This window comes from Hyaena hyaena, unplaced genomic scaffold (assembly GCF_003009895.1).
Source record: "Hyaena hyaena isolate Hyena2069 unplaced genomic scaffold, ASM300989v1 scaffold_559, whole genome shotgun sequence".
Taxonomy (NCBI): domain Eukaryota; kingdom Metazoa; phylum Chordata; class Mammalia; order Carnivora; family Hyaenidae; genus Hyaena; species Hyaena hyaena.
In genome coordinates, this window is record NW_024081191.1 from 300,335 (window position 1) to 312,045 (window position 11,711).

Sequence of the window (11,711 nt, forward strand, 5' to 3'; positions counted from 1 at the left end):
TCTCCTTTGCACCTTGGCATATGTTCTTCATTTTGGCAGAAACACCCTTATTCCTTCCTCCATTTTGTCTGCTGGCACCCGCTTCCTATCCTTCAGACTCGGCTTCTCTCTGAAGCCTACCCTGACTGCACAAACAGGGCCGGGTGTTTTTCTGCTGGGGGAACACACGAAGCCTGGCCTCTACCCCTGCATCATTAACTGCATTGTTTCAATGAGCTTTTATAGGTCTGCCTCACCTGTTACTATGAGAGCCCCTTAAGGTTCTGCTCATCTTCGTCTGTCACAGAGCAGGTAGTTACTGTTTGTATAATAAGTAGGCATTGGCAGAACTTCCAGACCTGCCACTGTATTCCTTTGGGTGCCTGGGGAGGGGGAGGAAAGGGAAGTCTCTGATATGAGAAGCTGGTCATGGGATAAGAGACAGTAATCCCTCTGGTTTGTCTGTTTGTTTGTTTTTCAGAAAACCTTGGTTTTCTGCAACTTGCATGCCAAATTCTCAATTTTGGGTATATAGGTAAATCCTTTCTCTGTCCACACCGAATTGCTTATAAAGAAGCACAATCTGGCAACAAAAAGTAATTTTCAAAAATAAATTCTAAAAAGAAATGGGAAAAAAGCTATTCTTTACTTGCATTTCTGGATGAACTTTAAAGAGACTGATTTATAAGCCAGAAACACTCTTCACAGTCCCTCCTGCACGCTTCAGTTTTTGCCACCTCGCAGCTGTCCCAGAAGCTCTCCTCTGCCAGATCCCCAAACTCTTCTCCAATCTCTTGACAATATTGTTCCTCTCCCTCTGCCGCCCTCGCCACGCCTGCCAGTTCGTTACCATTTTGATTGACTTGCTTTCTCTGGCTAAGCCTTGCCTACTTTTCTGTCCATGTTTCAGCTCTGATGTCTCTCTGTCCTTTCGTATCCCTCGTAGCAGACAGGAGCCATAAAGCGCACCGGCAAAGCCACTGCTGGAGCACACGGGTGTGGCTGCAGCGAAGACAGGAGAGTGAAATGGGAAGAAAGGAAGTTCATACATTAATAAATCTTGTGCCACTCGGATCTATGTGTCACATGGTCATTGTCTCCCCCGGGAAGTCTGAGCCTACCCCAGCTGTTAGGAGTCAAGAAGACTAAATCATGTCTGCTTTAAAGAGAGTCAGGGGGTGAGGTAGAGAGAAGAGCTTTTTCTTGAGAGAGAGAGGCTGCCCCTCACTAATGAAAAACGGCCGACTCTGTGTTATGGCCCAGGACAAAAGCTAGTAAGACAAGGGGTCTGCAAAGTAATGACCAAGGCTTCCTCTAGAGGACACAATGTTAGAGGCATGAAGTCCCCTTCCCGTTTCCCCTGGGCAGGGCGAAGGAGGGGATTAAGTGGAATAGTGTCAAGCCCCCCAGATACCTCCCTGATATTGCCTGAAATGTCCCCAACATTAACCCACATTGGGCCGTTAACCCAAATGCGTATATGGTGCGTTATAGGAGTGCTGTACTGGGGAGATAGTCACTGATGAGTGAGTTCAAGAAGTTTGCTTTCCTGAGACACAAGTGTTGACGGGAAGGAAGGGCATGGGTTTGGAGGCCGAGGGTTGCCAGGAGCTGGGAGCTCAGGAGGCTAACCATAAATCATGAGGTCTCGCTAGAAGATACTAGGTATGGAGGGATGCAGAAAGGAAGAAGGCGGGAGATGGGGAGGGAGGCAGAAACAGAGCTGGAAGTCAGTCAGTAAGCGGCCTGGATGTGGATGGAAACAGCAGGCATTTGGCCAGACAAAAGAAGGCTGGATGCTCCCTGAGTGGGAACTGCCTGCACTGTGTCTGCAGTTCTGGTTTTCCCAGAAGAAGGAAACATTCCAGACCCTCCACCAGCAGGAGTGGAGCTGGACCATCGACTGGCTTGATGAAAAGAGTCTAAACCAAATGCATTATTGTCATAAAAACAGAAACAGCAGTTCCCACGAAATTCAACTTGTTTCCTTCACAAAGTATCTGAAGATCCACACAGAAAATCAGGGACAACAGGAAGTGAACAACAGGATCAAGAAGAGGGAGTCAGCAAGAAAGTATGACAGAGGTTAGGGACCATGGAGGGCAGCAAAGGCTTGGAAGAACAACCCTTGAAAGGAATGTCAGGATTTTTTTTTTAACATTTTATCTATTTTTGAGAGTGAGAGAGAGACAGCATGAGCAGGGGAGGGTCAGAGAGAGCGGGAGACACAGAATCTGGAACAGGCTCCAGGCTCTGAGCGGGCTGTCAGCACAGGGCCCGACACAGGGCTCAAACCCACAAACCGTGAGATCATGACCTGAGCTGAAGTCAGACACTTAACCAACTGAGCCACCCAGATGCCCTGAAAGGAACATCAGTATTAAAGAATAGGAATCGATGAGATTAACATCCCACAAGGAAACCATTTTGAAATGCCTTGAAAGAAAAGCTGTACACTAAGAACTCCAATCATTTCCAGGCGAGGCAGAAAGGCAAGTCTTGATTTTTCTGTGCCAAATATGTCAACCAGATAAGATGATCTCTTTCAAGATAGCTAACAGGTAAGCAAAAGGCTGGAGAACAAAAGATGTTTGAAAACCTCTGTCTTCGTGTCTTTGTTGATTTCCCCATTGTAAAGAGTACTCATAGGTTTACTTATGACCTCGGGTCCCCCAACAGCTCTGTTTTTCTCCTAAGTTCTCACTTTGAATTTTCCGATGATCGAATTTCAGAAACAAAACCACAGGCACTGAGGAAGGAACTATGGTGTTAAGTGCTAGGTGGTGACTCCCTCTCTCCAACCAGAGTCCACTTGAGTCTAATAAGTAGTCTGAGTGCTGAGGACAAGTGCTGTGCCTCTCTGTACCACTCAGCACCTTGCACAGCACTCGGTGTGTCGCGTTGTGCTTAGTACGTGTTTGTTGACTTTAACTAAATCTAAACAATGAGGCCCTGTGGGAGAAAGTTATGAGTAGTACTGACCACTTTGAAAACACAAGCACATATATTTTACAAAATTCAAAGAGAATGAGCGAACAAACCACCGTCGCTGCTTAAAATATTACCCAAAATGTCCTCGGGAATCAGAAAATCAGAAGATGTGGGAAGGTGGAAAAGGTGACACTAAAGTAAAAAAGGACAGACCCCGGAACACCTGGGTGGCTCAGTCAGTTAAGCGTCCGACTTCAGCTCAGGTCATGATCTCAACGGTTCATGAGTTCGGGCCCCATTCACAGAGCCTGCTTCAGATTTTCTGTATCCCTCTCTCTCTTCCCCTTCCCCAGGCTCACTCTCTCTCTCTCTCTCTCTCTCAAAAATAAATATTTTTTTAAAAGGACAGACCCTGAGGTCACCAACTGACTAATATTAATAGTCAACTAGTATGAAAAATCCATTATGTGCTCAGATGACAGTGAAGCCCCACTCTATGTAGTAAGCTCCTGAACGTTTTGTCATTGACGACTCTTCTTACAAATCTACACACTTGAAAGGTTCATCTTCAGTAACGCAAAACATTTGCAATAACTTCCTGTGAAATATTACAAAAAAGATATCAGTTACGTTAGAAGGAAGGTATTCAACATTCTTTCATTTGTATGATTACACAAGGAAATTCCAACAGAGACTTGTGTGGTGTATAGTAAATTTGGAAATCTCAAGTTAATGAATTGGCAAAAATAAACAATAGGATTCCTCAGGAAATTTTTTACTTTTTATTTTTATTTTTATTTGTGTAGTTTTCTCAACGAAAATGACTGGGTTAGGTATATTCTCCCTCCTCCACAAATCACCTCTTGCGTATCCTGGCTATTGCTCTTATCACACTTTACTATCATTGTGTGTTTCTCTTTCTCTATCCTTTACCATATGTGAAATTCTAGATTACAAGGGAATGTCTTACTCGGCACTCTATCTCTAGTACCTCCTGCAATGCTTAGTGCACAGCTCATTGTAGGTGTGAAATAAATACTTGTTGCGTATATGAATGAAGGTGAAAATATGCCAAGTAAGAGACACAGATTAATTTTAGGAGGAAGATTATAAGCCAAACATTTGTGGGTTTATTTGTAATTTTTAAAAAATTAATAATGTCCTATAGTATCTTGTTGGTAGGCAAGTTTGTCACTCTTTATACCTTGTCCTTTATGGCTTTGCTTTCAAATGAAAAGAATGGGTTACTTGTTCAAAATCAGTTATTGTCACTGCATCCTTCCCAGCTCAAAATACCAGAATTCGCCCAACCCACAGCCAAATCATTTGTTTGTTACTAAAATATTTATATACATTCCTCTTAACTCCCCAACCCCACAGTTTTACATCTAGAAAGTAGGTAGGTTTATACTAACTAAAAATTAATGGCATAAATATGACTAAGAAAACTCCACCAGTACCCAGTAAACCCACTTGGCACTCTAACATAAGAGCAGAAGAGACATTCCCCATGTTCTAAGGATTGTATATATCAGTGGTTTTATACCTGCAGAAAGTGGAAGAAATAATAATATATAAAAGAAGAAAAAATGCTATATATGCCCATAGCCAAGGAGACACCACTAGAGAAAAATAAGATTCCAAGGCAGAAGTGAAAGTGTACAGTAATGAATAGATTCACTTAATTTTTAGTGAGACAGACTCCCACTTTATTCTGGAACAATAGCCTAAGGAGATTCTTCAAAGACCCACCATTTATGACAATCATCAGATGGGAAAATCAAAACACCTTTCTACCCCTAAATTTCTAAGAAGATAACTATGTGCTTACCTTGGGTCTTGATGGAGCCTGGTACCCAGTAAGTACTCACTAAATCTTTGTGAAGTGAACTTTACAAGAATGTCAGAAACTCACTAGTCATATTTTAATATATACAAATGATGAGGTTTTGTATTGATAAGAGTTAAAACTGTTGGGTCTGGGGCTCCTGGGTGGCTCAGTCGGTTGAGCTTCTGACTTCGGCTTAGGTCATGATCTCATGGTTTGTGGGTTCGAGCCCCGCGTCAGGCTCTGTGCTCACGTTTAGCTCAGAGCCTGAAGCCTGCTTCAGATTCTGTGTTTCCCTCTCTCTCTGACCCTCCCCTGCTCATGCTGTCTCTGTCTCTGTCTGTCTGTCTGTCTCTCTCTCTCCTCTCTCCTCTCTCTCTCAGAAATAAATAAAACATAAAAAAACCCAAACTGTTGGGTCTGGTACAGATTCTGAATAGGTGCACCTCATCACCGAAAGGAATTACAACGAAGACTTCTGTGTAGATTTCGTGTGGAGTAAGTATGCACAGGTGGCACTAAGTCATGTCTTCTCACCGGCCATAAGAACCAGCTTGTCTCCTCCACTCCAAGGGCCACTGCTTCATAGCATAACAGATTACTTTTCTCCCCATTCATATCTAGAAAGGTGTTAATTTATAATGTTCCTTCTAGGGGCACATGGGTGGATCAGTCAATTAAGCGTCCGACTTCAGCTCAGGTCATGATCTCATGGTTTGTGAGTTTGAGCCCCGCACTGGGTTCTGTGCTGACAGCTTGGAGCCTGGAGCCTGCTTTGGATTCTGTGTCTCCCTCTCTCTCTACCCCTCCCCTGCTCATGCTCTGTCTCTCAAAAATAAACATCAAAAAAAAAAATTATAATGCACCTTCTAGGGCTGGTAGAGGATAAAAAACATCCTTCCATCCACTCTAGATTTGGGTGCAGATGTTCCCGAGGCTGGTTCCTTCTTACAGTCAGTCAGTTGGGATAAAACATGAACATGGGCTCCCCATTTGGTGCAAGAAGTCTAGAACAAGTGTTTTCTGCTTGCCGTCTGTTCACTACTGACTGTGGGTAACCAGAGGTCAGCAACCTCTTTAGCCTCAGAAGTGCCACAGAGGGCAAGAAATATCCACATGTGCCCTTGGCAGATTTCAGGAAGAAACAGAGGAGGGGAAAGAAAGGGGAAGTTAGGAGGGAAGTGTTTATATTTCTCGCAAAAACCATTTTTTAAACAAGACCTCAGAAAACAGAACTCAACAGAGAGCCAGATAAACAGAAGACAATTAAATTTACTTTTAAGAGGGAGAAATGTGAAAACTTGGTTTTAAAATTACAGGAAAGCACTAACAACACCTCAAAGGAATAGCAAACTGAAGAGGGAGACAGGACTAAGAGGCAACTGTGTTTCTTGCTAAGCTCCCAGAGGCAAATTCTAATTCACTGAGTAGCAGTACTCTTTCTTTTTGGTTGGGGGAAGGGATAAACTTTTGGTTTAAAAAGGGTGGGGATGTTACTGGAATTGGGCATTTAAAAACATTTTTTTTAATCTAAAGTGGGGTATCATTTATACATTCAAATACAAAAGTATATCTTGGAAGGTTGCTAAGTGCCAGCAGGGAACAAAATAGACTAAGTCTCTTATCTCATGAAGTTTATACGCTAAAGGGAGAATCAAAAATAAAACACAGGTGACCCTTACACAACACGGGTTTGAACTGCATGTGTCCACTTATACATGGGTTTTTTCCCATAGAGTACAGGACTGAAAATATAGTTCCTCTTCAATTTTCTTAGTATTTTTTACTTTATTTTATTGCAAAAATACAGTATATAATACATATCACATACAAAATGTGTGTTAATCAACTGTTTATGTTATGGTAAGCCTTCCAGTCCATAGTAGGCTATTAGTAAAGTTTGGGGGGAGACAAGAATTATGTATGTATTGTGTGGGGTGTCAGCGCTCCTAATTCCTGTGTTGTTCAAGGGTCAATGTGGTTAATACACAAATATGTGTCAGGTAGCATTAAGTCCTGTGAAGAAACATAAAACAGAGTAATGGGGAATGGAGTGGCAGGATTGCATACGATATTTTAAGTAAGAAGGTTGCTATTCCCTGATTTCTACCTTCCCCCCGCCCCGCCACCCTGGACCATTTCAATTCATTCTCCACCCTTTGCTTTGTGCTGTGCTCAGTCAGTGGTATCTCTAAGATTGTGCCCCAGTTATGACTGGCTCCTGGTATTCATACCCTTGGGTGGTTTCCTCTCACATTGACTCAGAACTGCTCTATGTAATTAATAGTATGCAATGACCTAAGGGATTTTCAAGGCTAGGCCACCAAAGGACATTGTAGCTTCCACTCTGGCCTCGTGGATCACTCCCTTGGGGGAAGCCAGGTGCCATATTGTGGGGATACTCAAGCAGCCCTGAGGAGGGGCCCACAAGGGGAGGATCTTAAGTCTCCTGCTGACAACCAACAACAATTCACCAGCCATATAAGTGAGTCACGGTGGAAATGAATCCTTCATCCCACATGAGCCTTCGAATAACTGACGTCTTAACTGCAATTTCATACGAGCACCGGGACTGGAAAGACAAAGACAAGCTGCTTCCAAATTCCTGACCCAAAGAAAGAGATAACAAATGTTTATTGTTTCAAACCACTCTATTTTGGGACAATTTGTTGTGCAACTATAGATAACGTCTATAGTACCCAGTACTACATTACCTGGACTCCCCGGGACTCTGGTTTCCAGCCGTGTTTAGCCAGTGCACAGAAAGTGAGGTCAGTGGCTTATTCCTCAGCATTCTGTTCTGGACAGCCCCACGGGACTCCAGGGTGCAGCTCCCTCTGTGCTCCTACAATGTCATTTCTTCCCTTTGCCCTCTCAAGACGGCTATGACATTCGATCTCACTGTCGGCTACCTTATTCCTGCACACGGCGAACAAGTCCTTTCATCTCCTAAAACTTGTGTGACTTTCATTTTCAATGAATGACCCAGGCTGATACAAAAGTCTTCTATGAACCACGGGAATCTACCCCCAAAACCAAGAGCACACTTCACATACTGTTGGCCAATTTGATAATAAATTATGTTAATAGATAAAACAAACAAACAAAAAGCTTCCTGTAATTGAGCACGTTTAGAGACTTGAAGGGAGTGAAAGAAGGAGGCCTCCTAACGTGGGGGCAAGACTATCAAAGCAGGTGCAAAGACCCTGAGATGAGGGAATCCTTGATGTGGTCAAAGAATGACAAGGAGGTCAGCATAAGAGAATAGAGTGCACCCATGGGGAAGTGTTAGGGTTAGGAAATGAGGATGGAGGGGCATGCTGGGGCCACAGCAGGTCATGGTTGCATTTTGAGTGTTGTGCCCAGCCACGGGGTGGGTAAAGAGTGGTCTCAATGTAGGCATGGCATGACCTAACTTGCCTTGTGTGATCAGGATGGGAACTGGGAGACCAGTCAGGAGGCTCCTTTAGAATTAAGAAAGATGATGATAGCTTGGGTATGATGGATATTAAAGGTGGAGAGAAGAGACTGCATTCAAGATATGTTTTGAAACCAGAACTGTAAGAATTTGCTGCTAAATGTCAGAGGAGTAAGGGTAAGGAAGACTCTCAAATGAATGATGAATGCTGGAGCCGTTTATTGAGAGGAACACAGGTAGTAGAGGAGGGAAGTTTGGAGAAAGGAGGGACAGAAATCAAGGGTTGGATCATTTCATTTTCTTTTTTTTTTAATGTTTTTTTTTTAATTTATTTCTGAGAGAGAGAGAGAGAGAGAGAGAGAGAGAGAGAGAGACATTGTAAACAGGGGAGGGTCAGAGAGAGAGGGAGACACAGAATCCGAAACAGGATCTAGGCTATGAGCTAGCTGTCAGCACAGAGCCCGACGTGGGGCTCAAACCCACGAACTGTGAGATCATGACCTGAGCTGAAGTCAGATGCTTAACCGACTGAGCCACCCAGGTGCCTGGGATCATTTCATTTTCAAAAGAGTAACACTCTGCTGTTAGAAAGCAAGATGAGAGATTTGTTTGTTTTTTCTCACTTTACAAACCAGACGATCTACCTCTACAGAGGAACTTTCTTATCTCCCCATTAGGATATTGCCATCAGAAAACTTTTTAAAATCAAATAGTGCATTCTCAAGTTCAGTTATAAACATGATCAGTCATGGATCAGTTCTGACTCCCCACAGGTCAGACTAAATAAATCCAGGAGCCAAGTCTGTTCCTGGGAACCAGAGCCCCTGTTGTCTGTTATAAACCATGATCTGCCCATCAGCTAGGGATTCTAATTATCAAGCCTGTAAAAGATAATCTCACTGGCTAACCTCACATGACTTTCTTGTTTTTAAAAAAATATTTTTGAAATATGACTACCCCCAGCCCCAGGAGCAGATGTGGCAGGAAACAAGATTTAACAGACACTTCCGTTTTTCTTGGGACAGCACCCTCTGCCCCACTTGTGCAGTTCAGGGTTCTTCTTACCATAAAAGTAGAGCTGTGCCCCAACCCAATCAAGACATTCCCCCTCCTTACACATCAGTTACCTGCCTTTCCTTTGCAGCCCTGAACCTTGAGAGAGACTTGGGCAATTCATTGTGGAGCTTGTGCTTACGGACTTCCCTGCACGGACTTGCTAGACCAAGTCAACACCCAGGGCTCTGAGGGGAGAAGGCAACGCCCTTTATCTCCTTGCAATGTTTGCCGCGTGCTCACTGGCACCCGCCTCTACTACAGAGAGCTTTATGATGCCGGGGCATGGTTGTCCTAACGCCAACTGGCATTTGTTGTTGTTGTTGTTGTTGTGTTCATAATGACCTCTTTCTAAAAATTCTGTAGGCTTCCTGGAAGGGACACAGCCTACTGTGATAAAATGGACTTCTCCCTCCCCTCCCCCACAACCTCTGGTTACCATGGCAACTCTGAATGACTGATTTCCTGGTTGCCATGTAAATGCAGTGGGATCCCAGCCACTGCACCACACAAAGACGTCAGTAAGACTAGTGAGAATACAAAAATCATATTAAAAAAGACAAAGAGTTTCATCTCAAGGCTTTTCCTCACACAAAGGCAGAGGAAAGGAACCAATTGTAATTGGAAATGGTCCTCTCCCCCCACCCCCACCCCCGAGGTAGGAGTGTGTCTCTCCCTCATGGAGGGAAGACTAGGGAATAAAGGGGAAATCCCTCCTTTGTAGTGAAGCTGGCATGGTGACAGGAAGACAGATGCCATTCTCAGGTGCCAGGAACCCCTCAGTAATCAGCCTGAGTCCCACAGAGAGGAAATCTGAAATATTTAACTGGAGTGGAAGAATTAAGTTGCATTGAAAACAAAACAAAACAAAAAATAAGCCTCATGGACATCCTTTAGAATTACTTTTATAATTTTAGAAACAAGATTCCAAATGTTCCAATTTAATATTTGCTCAACAATGAATTTTTGTTTCTTTCCAATAACCTTGGAGAATTCATAGCAGTTATTTTTCTACTTAAAAAATTGTAACACCCTGATAAAACCATATGCTGATAATTGATTAATCCAGATTTTCATAGACTGGGTGTTAACTCTGTTTAGTAATATCTATAAAGAGCATTGGCATGGAAAAAAGATGGATATTTTGTGCTACTCTATGTATACAAAAACTAAATTTGTTGATAACTCACCTCTTTGAGGCTTAAAATTAGTTTGTTGTTCCTTTTCCAGAAAAATCTGTCTGCCTTTGACTAATGTTTCATATAAAGGTTTTAAAAACCAAATCAGGCAGAATTTCTATAGGCTTGCTGAAAAACACATAGAGAAAGGTCTACTGTTGCTTTACCATTAATTTTTGGCAGTTGAATCACAGGGTAATTTTTCTGAATGCCTAGCTTGGGGAAGGTTGGGTCTGCATTGAGCTAAAGCCTCCCATGTATCATAGACGCTAGAGAAGTGACACCAGGAGATAAATTTCTGTGCCTGGGGGTACTCCAGGGTACAAGGCAGACAAAGCCAGGCCCTGTAACTGTCACTTCATAATATTCTTTCTGGCATTCAACACTGACTCATTGCAAGAGCCAGCAAGTTCCAAACTGGGTCAATAAGTGTCACACAGGGTAAAAAGTTGGGGCAGGAAATTCAGAGCTCAAATAATTTTGCAAAATCTTAGGTTCAAGAATGTTCAGCAGGTTTATTTACTGCATAACTTCTCAGTGATTTTGATATTCCAATACCCGCGGCGACTCTCCAGGAGGGGGCTCTAAACAATATGCTGTTTCCCAAAGGAATCTGACCCCTGCGGGATGCCTTCGCAGAAAGCGCCTACTTCTTCAGAGCATACTTTGAGAAATGCTGGGCCAGATTTCCTTAAAATCTAATTATCATTTAAAGACACACACATTTTTATTTGTGATTTAAAGTTACAAAAACTTAAAAAGTGATTGGCTCCATATGATACCCTAACTTAGCTCACAGACAAACTCTTAAGAAAGCCAAGGGAAAATTGAAAACATCTTAAAAAGAATCCTCAATAAATTGGGTGTCTTACAGAATATTTATTTTGAACCTGAGCATAGGAGCACCTATTTTCCTTGTCAAGATTTTATTATTGCTTCCATAGGTCTTGGTGAAATTCTCCACCAATAAAGCCCACAAGACCTGTCAATTGTTTCAACAAAAGGTGTGGCAAGGAGCACAGAGGGCTGTGAGTGATGCCTCTCTTGGGGCTGGGGGCGGGATTGGGGGTAATGGTCAGCTGGAGTTGCTGTGGATTCACCTGGAAAGGAACCACCAATGCTTAGGGGACTTTTTGGGACTGAGTTCCCATCAGTGGAGATTTGGGGGCTTCCATCCCGACCACAGTGACTCTTTATAAGACTACTCCTAACCCCCCTCCTCCCCAATGAATGAGCTGTGAGAAAAAAAAGAGTTGCCGGTGCCCTCGTCACCACTGAAGATGAAGAAAAAAGTGACAAAGGGAGCCTTCTGCTCCTCCTACTC